This window comes from Schistocerca cancellata, chromosome 7 (assembly GCF_023864275.1).
Source record: "Schistocerca cancellata isolate TAMUIC-IGC-003103 chromosome 7, iqSchCanc2.1, whole genome shotgun sequence".
NCBI lineage: Eukaryota > Metazoa > Arthropoda > Insecta > Orthoptera > Acrididae > Schistocerca > Schistocerca cancellata.
Genome location: NC_064632.1, coordinates 546,635,525 through 546,658,420, shown reverse-complemented (window position 1 = coordinate 546,658,420; position 22,896 = coordinate 546,635,525).

Sequence of the window (22,896 nt, the reverse complement as noted above, 5' to 3'; positions counted from 1 at the left end):
CACAGCCGAACTACCATACGGTGCTCGAGGCAGCAATAGACCATTTGAGACAAGTCGGCTGGAGGGCGATCTATTGAATCGGGACGCAATTTGAGTGTTCCATCGTCATTAGGAGGCCCTGAACGTTACAATTAACTATCAGTTTTGCGTCCGATTCGATAATGTAGACTCACAGGAGTACGACAATAAGATGCTCGAGGCTGCAATAGACCCATGGAGACAAGTCGGCTGAAGGACGATGTATTAAATCGGGACGCAATTTGAGTGTTCCTTGTCAGTAGGAGGCCCTGATCGTAACAATTAACTATCAGTTTTGCGTCCGATTCGATAATCTAGTCTCACAGGAGAATGATCATAAGATGCCTGAGGCAGCAATAGACCCATGGAGACAAGTCGGCTGGAGGACGATGTGTTGAATCGGACGCAATTTGAGTGTTCCATCGTCGTTAGCAGGGTCGGAACGTTAGAATTAAATGTCAGTTTTGCATCGCATTCGAAAATCTAGTCTCACAGGAGAACGGCCATAAGGTGCCCGAGGCAGCAATAGAACCTTGGAGCCAAGTCGGCTGGAGGACGATGTATTGAATCGGGCCGCAATTTGAGTGTTCCATCGTCATTAGGAGGCCCTGAACGTTACAATTAACTATGAGTTTTGCGTCCGATTCGAAAATCTAGACTCACAGGAGAACGACCATAAGGTGCCCGAGGCAGCAATAGACCCATGGAGACAAGTCGGCTGGAGGACGATGTACTGAATCGGGACGCAATTTGAGTGTTCCATCGTCTTTTGGAGGCCCTGAACGTTGGAATTAACTATCAGTTTAGCGTCCGATTCGATAATCTAAACTCACAGCAGAACGCCCATAAGGTGCTCGAGGCAGCAAAAGACAAATTTAGACAAATCGGCTGGAGGAAGATGTATTGAATCTCGACGCAATTTGAGTGTTCCATCGGTTATAGGAGGCCCTGAACGTTACAATTAACTATCAGTTTTGCGTCCGATTCGATAATCTAGACTCACAGAAGTACGACCATAAGGTGCTCGAGGCTGCAATAGACCCATGGAGACAAGTCGGCTGTAGGACGATGTATTAAATCGAGACGCAATTTGAGTGTTCCATCGTCAGTAGGAGGCCCTGAACGTTACAATTAACTATCAGTTTTGCGTCCGATTCGATAATCTAGTCTCACAGGAGAACGATCATAAGGTGCCCGAGGCAGCAATAGACCCATGGCGACAAGTCGGCTGGAGGACGATGTATTGAATCGGACGCAATCTGAGTGTTCCATCGTCGTTAGCAGGGTTGGAACGTTAGAATTAAATGTCAGTTTTGCGTCGCATTCGAAAATCTAGTCTCACAGGAGAACGACCAATAGGTGCCAGAGGCAGCAATAGACCCTTGGAGACAAGTCGACTTGAGGACGATGTATTAAATCTCGACGCAATTTGAGTGTTCCATCGTCATTTGCAGGCCCTGAACGTTAAAATTAACTATCAGTTTTGCGTCCGATTCGATAATCTAGTCTCACAGGAGAACGATCATAAGGTGCCCGAGGCAGCAATAGACCCATGGAGACAAGTCGGTTGGAGGACGATGTATTGAATCGGACGGAATTTGAGTGTTCCATCGTCGTTAGCAGGGTCGGAACGTTAGAATTAAAAGTCAGTTTTGCGTCGCATTCAAAAATCTAGTCTCACAGGAGAACGACCATACGGTGCCCGTGGCAGCAATAGACCCCTGGAGACAAGTCGGCTGGAGGACGATGTATTGAATCGGGACGCAATTTGAGTGTTCCATCGTCATTAGGAGGCCCTGAACGTAACAATTAACTATCAGTTTTGCGTCCGATTCGATAATCTAGATTCACAGGAGGACGACCATAAGGTGCCCGTGGCAGCAATAGACCCTTGGAGACAAGTCGGCTGGAGGACGATGAATTGAATCAGGACGCAATTTGAGTGTTCCATCGTCGTTAGGAGGCCCTGAACGTTACAATTAACTATCAGTTTTGCGTCCGAAACGATAATATACACTCACAGCAGAACGACCATAAGGTGCTCGAGGCAGCAATAGACCATTTGAGACAAGTCGGCAGGAGGACGATCTATTGAATCGGACGCAAATTGAGTGTTCCATCGTCGGTAGCAGGGTCGGAACGTTAGAATTAAATGTCAGTTTTGCGTCGCATTCGAAAATCTAGTCTCACAGGAGAACGACCATAAGGTGCCCGCGGCAGCAATAGAACCTTAGAGACAAGTCGGCTGGAGGACGATGTATTGAATCGGGTCGCAATTTGAGTGTTCCATCGTCATTAGGAGGCCCTGAGCGTTACAATTAACTATCTGTTTTGCGTCCGATTCGATAATCTAGACTCACAGGAGAACGACCATAAGTTGCCCGTGGCAGCAATGGACCCTTGGAGGCAAGTCGACTTGAGGGCGATGTATTGAATCTGGACGCAATTTGAGTGTTCCATCGTCATTAGGAGGCCCTGGACGTTACAATTAACGATCAGTCTTGCGTCCGATTCGATAATCTAGAATCACAGGAGAACGAGCATAAGGTGCCCGAGGCAGCAATAGACCCTTGGAGACAAGTCGGCTGGAGGACGATGTATTGAATCCGGACGCAATTTGAGTGTTCCATCGTCATTAGGGGGCACTAAACGTTACAGTTAATTATGAGTTTTGCGTCCGATTCGATAATCTAGACTCACAGGAGTACGACCATAAGGTGCTCGAGGCTGCAATAGACCCGTGGAGACAAGTCGGCTGAAGAACGATGTATTAAATCGGGACGCAATTTGAGTGTTCCATCGTCAGTAGGAGGCCCTGAACGTTACAATTAACTATCAGTATTGCGTCCGATTCGATAATATAGTCTCACAGGCGAACGATCAAAAGGTGCCCGAGGGACCAATAGACCCATGGAGACAAGTCGGCTGGTGGGCGATGTATTGAATCGGACGCAATTTGAGTGTTCCATCGTCGTTAGCAGGGTCGGAACGTCAGAATTAAATGTCAGTTTTGCGTCGCATTCGAAAATCTAGTCTCACAGAAGAACGACCATAAGGTGCCCGAGGCAGCAATAGACCCTTGGAGACAAGTCGGCTGGAGGAAGATGTATTGAATCGGGACGCAATTTGAGTGTTCCATCGTCATTAGGAGGCCTTGAACGTTACAATTAACTATCAGTTTTGCGTCCGATTCGATAATCTATACTCACAGGAGAACGACAATAAGGTGCCCGAGGCAGCAATAGACCGATGGAGACAAGTCGACTTGAGGACGATGTATTGAAACGGGACGCAATTTGTGTGGTCCATCGTCGGTAGCAGGGTCGGAACGTTAGAATTAAATGTCAGTTTTGCGTCGCATTCGAAAATCTAGTCTCACAGGAGAACGACAATAAGGTGCCCGAGACAGCAATAGAACCTTAGAGACAAGTCGGCTGGAGGACGATGTATTGAATCGGGACGCAATTTGAGTGTTCCATCGTCATTAGGAGGCCCTGGACGTTACAATTAACGATCAGTCTTGCGTCCGATTCGATAATCTAGACTCACAGGAAAACGAGCATAAGGTGCCCGAGGCAGCAATAGACCCTTGGAGACAAGTCGGCTGGAGGAAGATGTATTGAATCGGGACGCAATTTGAGTGTTCCATCGGCAATAGCAGGCCTTGAACGTTGCAATTAACTATCAGTTTTGCGTCCGATTCGATAATCTATACTCACAGGAGAACGACTATAAGGTGCCCGAGGCAGCAATGGAAACTTGGATGCAAGTCGACTTGAGGACGATGTATTGAATCTCGACGCAATTTCAGTGTTCCATCGTCATTAGGAGGCCCTGAACGTTACAATTAACTATCAGTATTGCGTCGGATTCGATAATCTAGACTCACAGGAGAACGAACATAAGATGCCCGAGGCAGCAATAGACCCTTGGAGAAAAGTCGGCTGGAGGAAGATGTATTGAATCGGAACGCAATTTGAGTGTTCCATCGTCATTAGGAGGCCCTGAGCGTTACAATTAACTATCAGTCTTGCGTCCGATTCGATAATCTAGACTCACAGGATAACGACCATAAGGTGCCTGAGGCAGCAATAGATTCTTGGAGACAAGTCGGCTGGAGGACGATGTAATGAATCTCGACGCAATTTGAGTGTTCCATCGTCATGAGAAGGCCGTGAACATAACAATTAACTATCAGTTTTGCATCCGATTCGATAATCTAGACTCACAGGAGGACGACCATAAGGTGTCCAAGACAGCCATAGACCCATGAAGACAAGTCGGCTGGAGGAAAATGTATTGAATCGGAACGCAATTTGAGTGTTCCATCGTCGTTAGCAGGGTCGGAACGTCAGAATTAAATGTCAGTTTTGCGTCGCATTCGAAAATCTAGTCTCACAGAAGAACGACCATAAGGTGCCCGAGGCAGCAATAGACCCTTGGAGACAAGTCGGCTGGAGGAAGATGTATTGAATCGGGACCCAATTTGAGTGTTCCATCGTCATTAGGAGGCCTTGAACGTTACAATTAACTATCAGTTTTGCGTCCGATTCGATAATCTAGACTCACAGGAGAACGACCAAAAGTGCTCGAGGCAGCAATAGACCCTTGGAGACAAGTCGGCTGGAGGACGATGTATTGACCGGGACGCAATTTGAGTGTTCCATCGAAATTAGGTGGACCTGAACGTTACAATTAACTATCAGTTTCGCGTCCGATTCGAAAATCTAGACTCACAGGAGGACGACCATAAGGTGTCCGAGACAGCAATAGACCCATGAAGACAATTCGGCTGGAGGACGATGTATTGAATCGGGACGCAATTTGAGTGTTCCATCGGCATTAGGAGGCCCTGAACGTTACAATTAACTATCAGTCTTGCGTCCGATTCGATAATCTAGACTCACAGGAGAACGACCATAAGGTGCCCGAGGCAGCAATAGATTCTTGGAGACAAGTCGGCTGGAGGACGATGTATTGAACCTCGACGCAATTTGAGTGTTCCATCGTCATTAGGAGGCCCTGAACGTTACAATTAACTATCAGTTTAGAATCCGATTCGATAATCTAGACTCACAGGATAACGATCATAAGGTGCCCGAGGCAGCAATAGACCCATGGAGACAAGTCGCCTGGAGGACGATGTATTGAATCGGGACGCAATTTGAGTGTGCCATCGTCATTAGGAGGCCTTGAACGTTACAATTAACTATCAGTATTGCGTCCGATTCGATAATCTATACTCACAGGAGAACGACCATAAGGAGCTCGAGGCAGCATTGGACCCTTGGATGCAAGTCGACTTGAGGACGATGTATTGAATCTCGACGCAATTTCAGTGTTCCATCGTCATTAGGAGGCCCTGAACGTTACAATTAACTATCAGTATTGCGTCGGATTCGATAATCTAGACTCACAGGAGAACGAACATAAGATGCCCGAGGCAGCAATAGTCCCTTGGAGACAAGTCGGCTGGAGGAAGATGTATTGAATCGGAACGCAATTTGAGTGTTCCATCGTCGTTAGCAGGGTGGGAACGTCAGAATTAAATGTCAGTTTTGCGTCGGATTCGTTAATCTAGACTCACAGGAGAACGAACATAAGATGCCCGAGGCAGCAATAGACCCTTGGAGACAAGTCGGCTGGAGGAAGATGTATTGAATCAGAACGCAATTTGAGTGTTCCATCGTCATTAGGAGGCCCTGAACGTTACAATTAACTATCAGTCTTGCGTCCGATTCGATAATCTAGACTCACAGGAGAACGACCATAAGGTGCCTGAGGCAGCAATAGATTCTTGGAGACAAGTCGGCTGGAGGACGATGTAATGACTCTCGACGCAATTTGAGTGTTCCATCGTCATTAGAAGGCTGTGAACATTACAATTAACTATCAGTTTTGCATCCGATTCGATAATCTAGACTCACAGGAGGACGACCATAAGGTGTCTGAGACAGCAATAGACCCATGAAGACAAGTCGGCTGGAGGACGATGTATTGAATCGGGACGCAATTTGAGTGTTCCATCGTCAGTAGGAGGCCCTGAACGTTACAATTATCTATGAGGTTTGCGTCCGATTCGATAATCTAGACTCACAGGACAACGACCATAAGGTGCCCGAGGCAGCAACAGCCCTTGGAGACAAGTCGGCTGGAGGACGATGTATTAAATCTCGACGCAATTTGATTGTTCCATCGTCATTAGGACTCCCTGAACGTTACAATCAACTATCAATTTTGCGTCGGACTCAATAACCTAGACTCACAGGAGAACGACGATAAAGTGCTCGAGGCAGCAATAGACCCTTGGAGACAAGTCGGCTGGAGGACGATGTATTGATCGGGACGCAATTTGAGTGTTCCAACGAAATTAGGTGGCCCTGAACGTTACAATTAACTATCAGTTTCGCGTCCGATTCGAAAATCTAGACTCACAGGAGGACGACCATAAGGTGTCCGAGACAGCAATAGACCCATGAAGACAAGTCGGCTGGAGGACGATGTATTGAAACGGGACGCAGTTTGAGTGTTCCATCGTCATTAGGAGGCCCTGAACGTTACAATTAACTATCAGTTTTGCGTCCGATTCGATAATCTAGACTCACAGGAGAACGACCATAAGGTGCCCAAGGCAGCAATTGCCCTTGGAGACAAGTCGGCTGGAGGAAGATGTATTGAATCGGACGCAATTTGAGTGTTCCATCGTCGTTAGCAGGGTCGGAACGTTTGAATTAAATGTCAGTTTTGCGTCGCATTCGAAACTCTAATCTCACAGGAGAACGACCAATTGGTGCCAGAGGGAGCAATAGACCCACGGAGACAAGTCGACTTGAGGACGATGTATTGAATCTCGACGCAATTTGAGTGTTCCATCGTCATTAGCAGGCCCTGAACGTTACAATTAACTATCAGTTTTGCGTCCGATTCGATAATCTAGTCTCACAGGAGAACGATCATAAGGTGCCCGAGGCAGCAATAGACCCATGGAGACAAGTCGGTTGGAGGACGATGTATTGAATCGGACGCAATTTGAGTGTTCCATCTTCGTTAGCAGGGTCGGAACGTTAGAATTAAATGTCAGTTTTGCGTCGCATTCGAAAATCTAGTCTCACAGAAGAACGACCATAAGGTGCCCGAGGCAGCAATAGACCCTTGGAGACAAGTCGGCTGGAGGACGATGTATTGAATCGGGACGCAATTTGAGTGTTCCATCGTCATTAGGAGCCCCTGAACGTTACAATTAACTATCAGTTTTGCGTCCGATTCGATAATCTAGACTCACAGGAGAACGACCATAGGTTGCCCGTGGCAGCAATGGACCCTTGGAGGCAAGTCGACTTGAGGACGATGTATTGAATCTCGACGCAATTTGAGTGTTCCATCGTCATTAGGAGGCCCTGAACGTTACAATTAACTATCAGTATGGCGTCGGATACGATAATCTAGACTCAAAGGAGAACGAACATAAGATGCCCGAGGCAGCAATAGACCCTTGGAGCAAATCGGCTGGAGGACGATGTATTGAATCGGGACGCAATTTGAGTGTTCCATCGTCATTAGGAGGCCCTGGACGTTACAATTAACTATCAGTCTTGCGTCCGATTCGATAATCTAGACTCACAGGAGAACGACCATAATGTGCCCGAGGCAGCAATAGACCCTTGGAGACAAGTCGGCTGGAGGACGATGTATTGAATCGCGACGCAATTTGAGTGTTCCATCGTCATTAGGGGGCCCTAAACGTTACAATTAACTATCAGTTTTGCGTCCGATTCGATAATCTACACTCACAGCAGAACGACCATAAGGAGAACGAGGCAGCAGTAGACCATTTGAGGGAAGTCGGCTGGTGGAAGATGTATTGAATCTCGACGCAATTTGAGTGTTCCACCGTCATTAGGAGGCCCTGAACGTTACAATTAACTATCAGTTTTGCGTCCGATTCGATAATCTAGACTCACAGGAGAACGACCATAAGGTGCCCAAGGCAGCAATTGCCCTTGGAGACAAGTCGGCTGGAGGAAGATGTATTGAATCTCTACGCAATTTGAGTCTTCCATCGTCATTAAGAGGCCCTGAACGTTACAATTAACTATCAGTTTTGCGTCTGATTCGATAATCTAGACTCACAGGAGAACGACCATAAGGTGCCCGAGGCAGCAGTAGACCCATGGAGACAAGTCGGCTGGAGGACGATGTACTGAATCGGGACGCAATTTGAGTGTTCCATCGTCATTGGGAGGCCCTGAACGTTGGAATTAACTATCAGTTTTGCGTCCAATTCGATAATCCAAACCCACAGCAGAACGACCATAAGGTGCTCGAGGCAGCAATAGGCCAATTTAGACAAATCGGCTGGAGGAAGATGTATTGAATCTCGACGCAATTAGAGTGTTCCATTGGTTATAGGAGGCCCTGAACGTTACAATTAACTATCAGTTTTGCGTCCGATTCGATAACCTAGACTCACAGGAGTACGACCATAAGGTGCTCGAGGCTGCAATAGACCCATGGAGACAAGTCGGCTGAAGGACGATGTATTAAATCGAGACGCAATTTGAGTGTTCCATCGTCAGTAGGAGGCCCTGAACGTTACAATTAACTATCAGTTTTGCGTCCGACTCGATAATCTAGTCTCACAGGAGAACGATCATAAGGTGCCCGAGGCAGCAATAGACCCATGGAGACAAGTCGGCTGGAGGACGATGTATAGAATCGGACGCAATTTGAGTGTTCCATCGTCGTTAGCAGGGTCGGAACATTTGAATTAAATGTCAGTTTTGCGTCGCATTCGAAAATCTAGTCTCACAGGAGAACGACCAATTGGTGCCAGAGGGAGCAATAGACCCTCGGAGACAAGTCGACTTGAGGACGATGTATTGAATCTCGACGCAATTTGAGTGTTCCATCGTCATTAGCAGGACCTGAACGTTACAATTAACTATCAGTTTTGCGTCCGATTCGATAATCTAGTCTTACAGGAGAACGATCATAAAGTGCCCGAGGCAGCAATAGACCCATGGAGACAAGTCGGTTGGAAGACGACGTATTGAATCGGACGCAATTTGAGTGTTCCATCTTCGTTAGCAGGATCGGAACGTTAGAATTAAATGTCAGTTTTGCGTCGCATTCGAAAATCTAGTCTCACAGAAGAACGACCATACGGTGCCCGAGGCAGCAATAGACCATTTGAGGGAAGTCGGCTGGTGGAAGATGTATTGAATCTCGACGCAATTTGAGTGTTCCATCGTCATTAGGAGGCCCTGAACGTTACAATTAACTATCAGTTTTGCGTCCGATTCGATAATCTAGACTCACAGGAGAACGACCATAAGGTGCCCAAGGCAGCAATTGCCCTTGGAGACAAGTCGGCTGGAGGAAGATGTATTGAATCTCTACGCAATTTGAGTCTTCCATCGTCATTAAGAGGCCCTGAACGTTACAATTAACTATCAGTTTTGCGTATGATTCGATAATCTAGACTCACAGGAGAACGACCATAAGGTGCCCGAGGCAGCAATAGACCCATGGAGACAAGTCGGCTGGAGGACGATGGACTGAATCGGGACGCAATTTGAGTGTTCCATCGTCATTGGGAGGCCCTGAACGTTGGAATTAACTATGAGTTTTGCGTCCAATTCGATAAATCAAACTCACAGCAGAACGACCATAAGGTGCTCGAGGCAGCAATAGGCCAATTTAGACAAATCGGCTGGAGGAAGATGTATTGAATCTCGACGCAATTAGAGTGTTCCATTGGATATAGGAGGCCCTGAACGTTACAATTAACTATCAGTTTTGGGTCCGATTCGATAATCTAGACTCACAGGAGTACGACCATAAGGTGCTCGAGGCTGCAATAGACCCATGGAGACAAGTCGGCTGAAGGACGATGTATTAAATCGAGACGCAATTTGAGTGCTCCATCGTCATTAGGAGGCCCTGAACGTTACAATTAACTATCAGTATGGCGTCGGATACGATAATCTAGACTCAAAGGAGAACGAACATAAGATGCCCGAGGCAGCAATAGACCCTTGGAGGCAAATCGGCTGGAGGACGATGTATTGAATCGGGACGCAATTTGAGTGTTCCATCGTCATTAGGAGGCCCTGGACGTTACAATTAACTATCAGTCTTGCGTCCGATTCGATAATCTAGACTCACAGGAGAACGACCATAATGTGCCCGAGGCAGCAATAGACCCTTGGAGACAAGTCGGCTGGAGGACGATGTATTGAATCGCGACGCAATTTGAGTGTTCCATCGTCATTAGGGGGCCATAAACGTTACAATTAACTATCAGTCTTGCGTCCGATTCGAAAATCTAGACTCACAGGAGAACGACCGTAAGGTGCCCGAGGCAGCAATAGATTCTTGGAGACAAGTCGGCTGGAGGACGATGTATTGAGTTCCGACGCAATTTGAGTATTCCATCGTCATTAGGAGGCCGTGAACATTACAATTAACTACCAGTTTTGCATCCGATTCGATAATCTAGACTCACAGGATAACGATCCTAAGGTGCCCGAGGCAGCAATAGACCCATGGAAACAAGTCGCCTGGAGGACGATGTATTGAATCGGGACGCAATTTGAATGTTCCATCGTCGGTAGCAGGGTCGGGAAGTTGGAATTAAAGGTCAGTTTTGCGTCCCATTAGAAAATCTAGTCTCACAGGAGAACGACAATAAGGTGCCCGAGGCAGCAATAGACCGATGGAGACAAGTCGACTTGAGGACGATGTATTGAATCGGGACGCAATTTGTGTGTTCCATTGTCGTTAGCAGGGTCGGAACGTTAGAAATAAAGGTCAGTTTTCAGACGCATTCGAAAATCTAGTCCCACAGGAGAACGAACATAAGGTGCCTCAGGCAGCAATAGACCATTGGAGACAAGTCGGCTGGAGGACGATGTACTGAATCGGGACGCAATTTGAGTGTTCCATCGTCATTAGGGGGCACTAAACGTTACAATTAACTATCAGTTTTGCGTCCGATTCGATAATCTACACTCACAGACGACCATAAGGACCACGAGGCAGCAATAGACCATTTGAGAGAAGTCGGCTGGTGGACGATGTATTAAATCTCGACGCAATTTGAAAGTTCCATCGTCATTAGGAGGCCCTGAACGTTACAATTAATTATCAGTATTGCGTCCGATTCGATAATCTAGTCTCACAGGAGAACGATCAAAAGGTGCCCGAGGCAGCAATAGAGCCATGGAGACAAGTCGGCTGGTGGGCGATGTATTGAATCGGACGCAATTTGAGTGTTCCATCGTCGTTAGCAGGGTCGGAACGTTAGAATTAAATGTCAGTTTTGCGTCGCATTCGAAAATCGAGTCTCACAGAAGAACGACCATAAGATGCCCGAGGCAGCAGTAGACCCTTGGAGACAAATCGGCTGGAGGACGATGTATTGAATCGGGACGCAATTTGAGTGTTCCATCGTCATTAGGAGGCCCTGAACGTTACAGTTAACTATCAGTCTTGCGTCCGATTCGATAATCTAGACTCACAGGATTACGACCATAAGGTGCCCGAGGCAGCAATAGATTCTTGGAGACAAGTCGGCTGGTGGACGATGTATTAAATCTCGACGCAATTTGAAAGTTCCATCGTCATTAGGAGGCCCTGAACGTTACAATTAATTATCAGTATTGCGTCCGATTCGATAATCTAGTCTCACAGGAGAACGATCAAAAGGTGCCCGAGGCAGCAATAGAGCCATGGAGACAAGTCGGCTGGTGGGCGATGTATTGAATCGGACGCAATTTGAGTGTTCGATCGACGTTAGCAGGGTCGGAACGTTAGAATTAAATGTCAGTTTTGCGTCGCATTCGAAAATCGAGTCTCACAGAAGAACGACCATAAGATGCCCGAGGCAGCAATCGACCCTTGGAGACAAATCGGCTGGAGGACGATGTATTGAATCGGGACGCAATTTGAGTGTTCCATCGTCATTAGGAGGCCCTGAACGTTACAGTTAACTATCAGTCTTGCGTCCGATTCGATAATCTAGACTCACAGGAGAACGACCATAAGGTGCCCGAGGCAGCAATAGATTCTTGGAGACAAGTCGGCTGGAAAACGATGTATTGAATCTCGACGCAATTTGAGTGTTCCATCGTCATTAGGAGGCCCTGAACGTTACAGTTAACTATCAGTCTTGCATCCGATTCGATAATCTAGACTCACAGGATAACGATCATAAGGTGCCCGAGGCAGCAATAGACCCATGGAAACAAGTCGCCTGGAGGACGATGTATTGAATCGGCACGCAATTTGAGTGTTCCATCGTCGGTAGCAGGGTCGGAACGTTAGATTTAATGTCAGTTTTGCGTCGCATTCGAAAATCTAGTCTCACAGGAGAACGACCATAAGGTGCCCGAGGCAGCAATAGAACCTTAGAGACAAGTCGGCTGGAGGACGATGTATTGAATCGGGACGCAATTTGAGTGTTCCATCGTCATTAGAAGGCACTGAACGTTACAATTAACTATCAGTCTTGCGTCCGATTCGATAATCTAGACTCACAGGAGAACGACCATCAGGTGCCCGAGGCAGTAATAGCCATTGGAGACAAGTCGGCTGGAGGACGATGTATTGAATCTCGAAGCAATTTGATTGTTCCATCGTCATTAGGAGGCCCTGAACGTTACAATTAACTATCAATATTGCGTCGGACTCGAAAATCTAGACTCACAGGAGAACGACCATAAAGTGCTCGAGGCTGCAATAGACCCTTGGAGACAAGTCGGCTGGAGGACGATGTATTGAATCTGGACGCAATTTGAGTGTTCCATCGTCAGTAGGAGGCCCTGAACGTTACTATTAACTATCAGTATTGCGTCCGATTCGATAATCTAGTCTCACAGGAGAACGATCAAAAGCTGCCCGAGGCAGCAATAGACCCATGGAGATAAGTCGGCTGGAGGACGATGTATTGAATCGGACGCAATTTGAGTGTTCCATCGTCGTTAGCAGGGTCGGAACGTTAGAATTTAATGTCAGTTTTGCGTCGCATTCGAAAATCTAGTCTCACAGAAGAACGACCATAAGGTGCCCGAGGCAGATATAGAACCTTAGAGACTAGTCGGCTGGAGGACGATGTATTGAATCGGGACGCAATTTGACCGTTCCATCGTCATTAGGAGGCCCTGAACGTTACAATTAACTATCTGTTTTCGTCCGATTCGATAATCTAGACTCACAGGAGAACGACCACAAGATGCCCGGGGCAGCATTAGACCCTTGGAGACAAGTCGGCTGGAGGACGATGTATTGAATCTGGACGCAATTTGAGTGTTCCATCGTCATTAGGAGGCCCTGGACGTTACAATTAACTATCAGTTTTGCGTCCGATTCGATAATCTACACTCACAGCAGAACGACCATAAGGTGCCCGAGGCAGCAATGGACCCTTGGATGCAAGTCGACTTGAGGACGATGTATTGAATCTCGACGCAATTTCAGTGTTCCATCGTCTTTAGGAGGCCCTGAACGTTACAATTAACTATCAGTATTGCGTCGGATTCGATAATCTAGACTCACAGGAGAACGAACATAAGATGCCCGAGGCAGCAATAGACCCTTGGAGACAAATCGGCTGGAGGACGATGTATTGAATCGGAACGCAATTTGAGTGTTCCATCGTCATTAGGAGGCCCTGAACGTTACAGTTAACTATCAGTCTTGCGTCCGATTCGATAATCTAGACTCACAGGTGAACGACCATAAGGTGCCCGAGGTAGCAATAGATTCTTGGAGACAAGTCGGCTGGAGGACGATGTATTGAATCTCGACGCAAGTTGAGTGTTCCATCGTCATTAGGAGGCCGTGAACATTACAATTAACTATCAGTTTTGCATCCGATTCGATAATCTAGTGTCACAGGATAACGATCATAAGGTGCCTGAGGCAGCAATAGACCCATGGAAACAAGTTGCCTGGAGGACGATGTATTGAATCAGGACGCAATTTGAGTGTTCCATCGTCGGTAGCAGGGTCGGAACGTTAGAATTAAATGTCAGTTTTGCGTCGCATTCAAAAATCTAGTGTCACAGGAGTACGACAATTAGGTGCTCGAGTCTGCAATAGACGAATGGAGACCAGTCGGCTGAAGGACGATGTATTAAATCGGGACGCAATTTGAGTGTCCCATCGTCAGTAGGAGGCCCTGATCGTAACAATTAACTATCAGTTTTGCGTCCGATTCGATAATCTAGTCTCACAGGAGAATGATCATAAGGTGCCCGAGGCAGCAATAGACGTATGGAGACAAGTCGGCTGGAGGACGATGTGTTGAATCGGACGCAATTTGAGTGTTCCATCTTCGTTAGCAGGGTCGGAACGTTAGAATTAAATGTCAGTTTTATGTCGCATTCGAAAATCTAGTCTCACAGGAGAACGACCATAAGGTGCCCGAGGCAGATATAGAACCTTAGAGACTAGTCGGCTGGAGGACGATGTATTGAATCGGGACGCAATTTGAGTGTTCCATCGTCATTAGGAGGCCCTGAACGTTACAATTAACTATCAGTTTTGCGTCCGATTCGATAATCTAGACTCACAGGAGAACGACCATAAGTTGCCCGTGGCAGCAGTGGACCCTTGGAGGCAAGTCGACTTGAGAACGATGTATTGAATCTCGACGCAATTTGAGTGTTCCATCGTCATTAGGAGGCCTTGAACGTTGCAATTAACTATCAGTCTTGCGTCCGATTCGATAATCTAGACTCACAGGAGAACGAGCATAAGGTGCCGGAGGCAGAAATAGACCCTTGGAGACAAGTCGGCTGGAGGACGATGTATTGAATCGGGGCGCAATTTGAGTGTTCCATCGTCATTAGGAGGCCCTGAACGTTACAATTAACTATCAGTTTTGCGTCCGATTCGATAATCTAGACTCACAGGAGAACGACCATAAGTTGCCCGTGGCAGCAGTGGACCCTTGGAGGCAAGTCGACTTGAGAACGATGTATTGAATCTCGACGCAATTTGAGTGTTCCATCGTCATTAGGAGGCCTTGAACGTTGCAATTAACTATCAGTCTTGCGTCCGATTCGATAATCTAGACTCACAGGAGAACGAGCATAAGGTGCCGGAGGCAGCAATAGACCCTTGGAGACAAGTCGGCTGGAGGACGATGTATTGAATCGGGGCGCAATTTGAGTGTTCCATCGTCATTAGGGGGCACTAAACGTTACAATTAACTATCAGTTTTGCGTCCGATTCGATAATCTACACTCACAGCAGAACGACCATAAGGACCACGAGGCAGCAATAGACCATTTGAGAGAAGTCGGCTGGTGGACGATGTATTAAATCTCGACGCAATTTGAGTGTTCCATCGTCATTAGGAGGCCCTGAACGTTACAATTAATTATCAGTTATGCGTCCGATTCGATAATCTAGTCTCACAGGAGAACGATCAAAAGGTGCCCGAGGCAGCAATAGAGCCATGGAGACAAGTCGGCTGGTGGGCGATGTATTGAATCCGACGCAATTTGAGTGTTCCATCGTCGTTAGCAGGGTCGGAACGTTAGATTTAAATGTCAGTTTTGCGTCGCATTCGAAAATCGAGTCTCACAGAAGAACGACCATAAGGTGCCCGAGGCAGCAATAGACCCTTGGAGACAAGTCGGCTGGAGGAAGATGTATTGAATCGGGACGCAATTTGAGTGTTCCATCGTCATTAGGAGGCATGGAACGTTACAATTAACTATCAGTTTTGCGTCCGATTCGATAATCTAGACTCACAGGAGAACGACCATAAGGTGCCCGAGGCAGCAATGGACCCTTGGATGCAAGTCGACTTGAGGACGATGTATTGAATCTCGACGCAATTTCAGTGTTCCATCGTCTTTAGGAGGCCCTGAACGTTACAATTAAGTATCAGTATTGCGTCGGATTCGATAATCTAGACTCACACGAGAACGAACATAACATGCCCGAGGCATCAATAGACCCTTGGAGACAAATCGGCTGGAGGACGATGTATTGAATCGGAACGCAATTTGAGTGTTCCATCGTCATTAGGAGGCCCTGAACGTTACAGTTAACTATCAGTCTTGCGTCCGATTCGATAATCTAGACTCACAGGAGAACGACCATAAGGTGCCCGAGGCAGCAATAGATTCTTGGAGTCAAGTCGGCTGGAGGACGATGTATTGAATCTCGACGCAATTTGAGTGTTCCATCGTCATTAGGAGGCCGTGAACATTACAATTAACTATCAGTTTTGCATCCGATTCGATAATCTAGACTCACAGGATAACGATCATAAGGTGCCCGAGGCAGCAATAGACCCATGGAAAAAAGTCGCCTGGAGGACGATGTATTGAATTGGGACGCAATTTGAGTGTTCCATCGTCGGTAGCAGGGTCGGAACGTTAGATTTAATGTCAGTTTTGCGTCGCATTCGTAAATCTAGTCTCACAGGAGAACGACCATAAGGTGCCCGAGACAGCAATAGAACCTTAGAGACAAGTCGGCTGGAGGACGATGTATTGAATCGGGACGCAATTTGAGTGTTCCATCGTCATTAGAAGGCCCTGAACGTTACAATTAACTATCAGTCTTGCGTCCGATTCGATAATCTAGACTCACAGGAGAACGACCATAAGGTGCCCGAGGCAGTAATAGCCATTGGAGACAAGTCGGCTGGAGGACGATGTATTGAATCTCGAAGCAATTTGATTGTTCCATCGTCATTAGGAGGCCCTGAACGTTACAATTAACTATCAATTTTGCGTCGGACTCGATAATCTAGACTCACAGGAGAACGACCATAAAGTGCTCGAGGCTGCAATAGACCCTTGGAGACAAGTCGGCTGGAGGACGATGTATTGAATCGGGACGCAATTTGAGTGTTCCATCGTCAGTAGGAGGCCCTGAACGTTACTATTAACTATCAGTATTGCGTCCGATTCGATAATCTAGTCTCACAGGAGAACAATCAAAAGGTGCCCGAGGCAGCAATAGACCCATGGAGACAAGTCGGCTGGAGGACGATGTATTGAATCGGACGCAATTTGAGTGTTCCATCGTCGTTAGCAGGGTCGGAACGTTAGAATTTAATGTTAGTTTTGCGTCGCATTCGAAAATCTAGTCTCACAGGAGTACGACAATAAGGTGCTCGAGGCTGCAATAGACCCATGGAGACCAGTCGGCTGAAGGACGATGTATTAAATCGGGACGCAATTTGTGTGTTCCATCGTCAGTAGGAGGCCCTGATCGTAACAATTAACTATCAGCTTTGCGTCCGATTCGATAATCTAGTCTCACAGGAGAATGATCATAAGGTGCCCGAGGCAGCAATAGACCCATGGAGACAAGTCGGCTGGAGGACGATGTGTTGAATCGGACGCAATTTGAGTGTTCCATCGTCGTTAGCAGGGTCGGAACGTTAGAATTAAATGTCAGTTTTGCGTCGCATTCGAAAATCTAGTCTCACAGGAGAACGACCATAAGGTGCCCGAGGCAGCAATGGAACCTTAGAGACAACTCAGCTGGAGGACGATGTATTGAATCGGGACGCAATTTGAGTGTTCCATCGTCATTAGGAGGCCCTGAACATTACAATTAACTATCAGTGTGGCGTCGGATACGATAATCTAGATTCAAAGGAGAACGAACATAAGATGCCCGAGGCAGCAATAGACCCTTGGAGACAAGTCGGCTGGAGGACGATGTATTGAATCGGGACGCAATTTGAGTGTTCCATCGTCATTAGGAGGCCCTGGACGTTACAATTAACTATCAGTCTTGCGTCCGATTCGATAATCTAGACTCACAGGAGAACGAGCATAAGGTGCCCGAGGCAGCAATAGACCCTTGGAGACAAGTCGGCTGGATTACGATGTATTGAATCGGGACGCAATTTGAGTGTTCCATCGTCATCAGGGGGCACTAAACGTTACAATTAACTATCAGTTTTGCGTCGGATTCGATAATCTAGTCTCACAGAAGAACGACCATAAGGTACCCGAGGCAGCAATGGACCCTTGGATGCAAGTCGACTTAAGGACGATGTATTGAATCTCGACGCAATTTCAGTGTTCCATCGTCATTAGGAGGCCCTCAACGTTACAATTAACTATCAGTATTACGTCGGATTCGATAATCTAGTCTCACAGGAGAACGAACATAAAATGCCCGAGGCAGCAATAGACCCATGAAGAAAAGTCGGCTGGAGGACGATGTATTGAATCGGGACGCAATTTGAGTGTTCCATCGTCATTAGGAGGCCCTGAACGTTACAATTAACTATCAGTCTTGCGTCCGATTCGATAATCTAGACTCACAGGAGAACGACCATAAGGTGCCCGAAGCAGCAATAGATTCTTGGAGACAAGTCGGCTGGAGGACGATGTATTGAATCTCGACGCAATTTGAGTGTTCCATCGTCATTAGGAGGCCGTGAACATTACAATTAACTATCAGTTTTGCATCCGATTCGATAATCTAGACTCACAGGGTAACGATCATAAGGTGCCCGAGGCAGCAATAGACCCATGGAAACAAGTAGCCTGGAGGACGATGTATTGAATCGGGACACAATTTGAGTGTTCCATCGTCGGTTGCAGGGTCGGGAAGTTGGAATTAAAGGTCAGTTTTGCGTCCCATTCGAAAATCTAATCTCACAGGAGAACGACAATAAGGTGCCCGAGGCAGCAATAGACCGTTGGAGACAAGTCGACTTGAGGACGATGTATTGAATGGGGACGCAATTTGTGTGTTCCATTGTCGTTAGCAGGGTCGGAACGTTAGAAATAAAGGTCAGTTTTCCGACGCATTCGAAAATCTAGTCCCACAGGCGAACGAACATAAGGTGCCTCAGGCAGCAATAGACCATTAGAGACAAGTCGGCTGGAGGACGATGTATTGAATCAGGACGCAATTTGAGTGTTCCATCGTCGTTAGGAGGCCCTGAACGTTACAATTAACTATCGGTTTTGCGTCCGAAACGATAATATACACTCACAGCAGAACGACCATAAGGAGCACGAGGCAGCAATAGACCATTTGAGAGAAGTCGGCTGGTGGACGATGTATTGAATCTCGACGCAATTTGAGTGTTCCATCGTCATTAGGAGGCCCTGAACGTTACAATTAATTATCAGTTTTGCGTCAGATTCGCTAATGTAGACTCACAGGAGTACGACCATAAGGTGCTCGGGGCTGCAATAGACCCGTGGAGACAAGTCGGCTGAAGAACGAAGTATTAAATCGGGACGCAATTTGAGTGTTCCATCGTCAGTAGGAGGCCCTGAACGTTACAATTAACTATCTGTATTGCGTCCGATTCGATAATCTAGTCTCATAGGAGAACGATCAAAAGGTGCCCGAGGCAGCAATAGACCCATGGAGACAAGTCGGCTGGTGGGCGATGTATTGAATCGGACGCAATTTGAGTGTTCCATCGTAGTTAGCAGGGTCGGAACGTTAGAATTAAATGTCAGTTTTGCGTCACATTCGAACATCTAGTCTCACAGAAGAACGACCATAAGGTGCCCGAGGCAATAATAGACCCTTGGAGACAAGTCGGCTGGAGGAAGATGTATTGAATCGGGACGCAATTTGAGTGTTCCATCATTATTAGGAGGCCTTGAACATTACAATTAACTATCAGTTTTGCGTCAGATTCGATAATCTAGACTCACAGGAGAACAACCATAAGATGCCCGAGGCTGCAATGGACCCTTGGATGCAAGTCGACTTGAGGACGATGTATTGAATCTCAACGTAATTTCAGTGTTCCATCGTCATTAGGAGGCCCTTAACGTTACAATTAACTATCAGTATTGCGTCGGATTCGATAATCTAGACTCACAGGAGAACGAACATAAGATGCCCGACGCAGCAATAGACCCTTGGAGACAAGTCGGCTGGAGGACGATGTATTGAATCGGAACGCAATTTGAGTGTTCCCTCGTCATTAGGAGGCCCTGAACGTTACAACTAACTATCAATTTTGCGTCGGACTCGATAATCTAGACTCACAGGAGAACGACCATAAAGTGCTCGAGGCAGCAATAGAACCTTGGAGACAAGTCGGCTGGAGGACGATGTATTGAATCGGGACGCAATTTCAGTGTTCCATCGTCATTAGGAGGCCTTGAACGTTAGAATTAACTATCAGTTTCGCGTCCGATTCGATAATCTAGACTCACAGGAGGACGACCATAAGGTGTCCGAGGCAGCAATAGACCCATGAAGACAAGTCGGCTGGAGGACGATGTATTGAATCGGGACGCAATTTGAGTGTTCCATCGTCATTAGGAGGCCCTGAACGTTACAATTAACTATCAGTTTTGCGTCCGATTCGATAATCTACACTCACAGCAGAACGACCATAAGGTGCTCGAGGCAGCAATAGACCATTTGAGACAAGTTGGCTGGAGGACGATGTATTGAATCTCGACGCAATTTGAGTGTTCCATCGTCAGTAGGAGGCCCTGAACGTTACTATAAACTATCAGTATTGCGTCCGATTCGATAATCTAGTCCCACAGGAGAACGATCAAAAGGTGCCCGAGGCAGCAATAGACCCATGGGGACAAGTCGGCTGGAGGACGATGTATTGAATCGGAACGCAATTTGAGTGTTCCATCGTCATTAGGAGGAACTGAACGTTACAATTAACTATCAGTCTTGCGTCCGATTCGATAATCTAGACTCACAGGAGAACGACCATAAGGTGCCCGAGGCAGCAATAGATTCTTGGAGACAAGTCGTCTGCAGGACGATGTATTGAATCTCGACGCAATTTGAGTGTTCCATCGTCATTAGGAGGCCGTGAACGTTACAATTAACTATCAGTTTTGCATCCGATTCGATAATCTAGACTCACAGGATAACGATCATAATTTGCCAGAGGCAGCAATAGACCCATGGAAACAAGTCGCCTGGAGGACGATGTATTGAATCGGGACGCAATTTGAGTGTTCCATCGTCGGTAGCAGGGTCGGGACGTTAGAATTAAAGGTCAGTTTTGCGTCCCATTCGAAAATCTAGTCTCACAGGAGAACGACAATAAGGTGCCCGAGGCAGCAATAGACGGATGGAGACAAGTCGACTTTAGGACGATGTATTGAATCAGGACGCAATTTGTGAGTTCCATTGTTGTTAGCAGGGTCGGAACGTTAGAAATAAAGGTCAGTTTTCCGACGCATTCGAAAATCTAGTCCCACAGGAGAACGAACATAAGGTGCCTCAGGCAGCAATAGACCACTGGAGACAAGTCGGCTGGAGGACGATGTTTTGAATCGGGACGCAATTTGAGTGTTCCATCGTCATGAGGGGGCCCTGAACGTTACAATTAACTATCAGTTTTGCGTCCGATTCGATAATCTAGACTCACCGGAGGACGACCATAAGGTGCCCGAGGCAGCAATAGACCCATGGAGACAAGTCGGCTGGAGGACGATGTATTGAATCGGGACGCAATCTGAGTGTTCCATCGTCGTTAGGAGGACCTGAACGTTACAATTAGCTATACGTTTTGCGTCCGAATCGATAATATACACTCACAGCAGAACGACCATAAGGTGCTCGAGGCAGCAATAGACCATTTGAGACAACTCGGCTGGAGGACGAACTATTGAATCGGGACGCAATTTGAGTGTTCCATCGTCATTAGGAGGCCCTGAACGTTACAATTAACTATCAGTTTTGCGTCCGATTCGATAATCTAGACTCACAGGAGTACGACAATAGGGTACTCGAGGCTGCAATAGACCCATGGAGACAAGTCGGCTGAAGGACGATGTATTAAATCGGGACGCAATTTGAGTGTTCCATCGTCAGTAGGAGGCACTGATCGTAACAATTAACTATCAGTTTTGCGTCCGATTCGATAATCTAGTCTCACAGGAGAATGATCATAAGGTGCCCGAGGCAGCAATAGACCCATGGAGACAAGTCGGCTGAAGGACGATGTATTAAATCGAGACGCAATTTAAGTGTTCCATGGTCAGTAGGAGGCCCTGAACGTTACAATTAACTATCAGTTTTGCGTCCGATTCGATGATCTAGATTCACAGGAGAACGATCATAAGGTGCCCGAAGCAGCAATAGACCCATGGAGACAAGTCGGCTGGAGGACGATGTATTGAATCGGACGCAATTTGAGTGTTCCATCGTCGTTAGCAGGGTCGGAACGTTAGAATTAAATGTCAGTTTTGCGTCGCATTCGAAAATCTAGTCTCACAGGAGAACGACCAGTAGGTGCCAGAGGCAGCAATAGACCCTTGGGGACAAGTCGACTTGAGGACGATGTATTGAATCTCGACGCAATTTCAGTGTTCCATCGTCATTAAGAGGTCCTGAACGTTACAATTAACTGTCAGTATTGCGTCGGATTCGATAATCTAGACTCGCAGGAGAACGACCATAAGGTGCCCGAGGCAGCAATAGACCCTTGGATTCAAGTCGGCTGTAGGACGATGTATTGAATCGGAACGCAATTTGAGTGTTCCATCCTCATTAGGAGGCCCTGAACGTTACAACTAACTATCAGTCTTGCGTCCGATTTCAATAATATAGACTCACAGGAGAACGACAATAAGGTGCCCGAGGCAGCAATAGATTCTTGCAGACAAGTCGGCTGGAAGACGATGCATTGAATCTCGACGAAATTTGAGTGTTCCACCGTCGTTAGGAGGCCGTGAACGTAACAATTAACTATCAGTATTGCGTCCGATTCAAAAATCTTGACTCACAGTAGAACGACCATAAGGTGCCCGAGGCAGCAATAGATTCTTGGAGACAAGTCGGCTGGAGGACGATGTATTGAATCTCGACGCAATTTGAGTGTTCCATCGTCATTAGGGGGCCCTGAACGTTACAGTTAACTATCAGTCTTGCGTC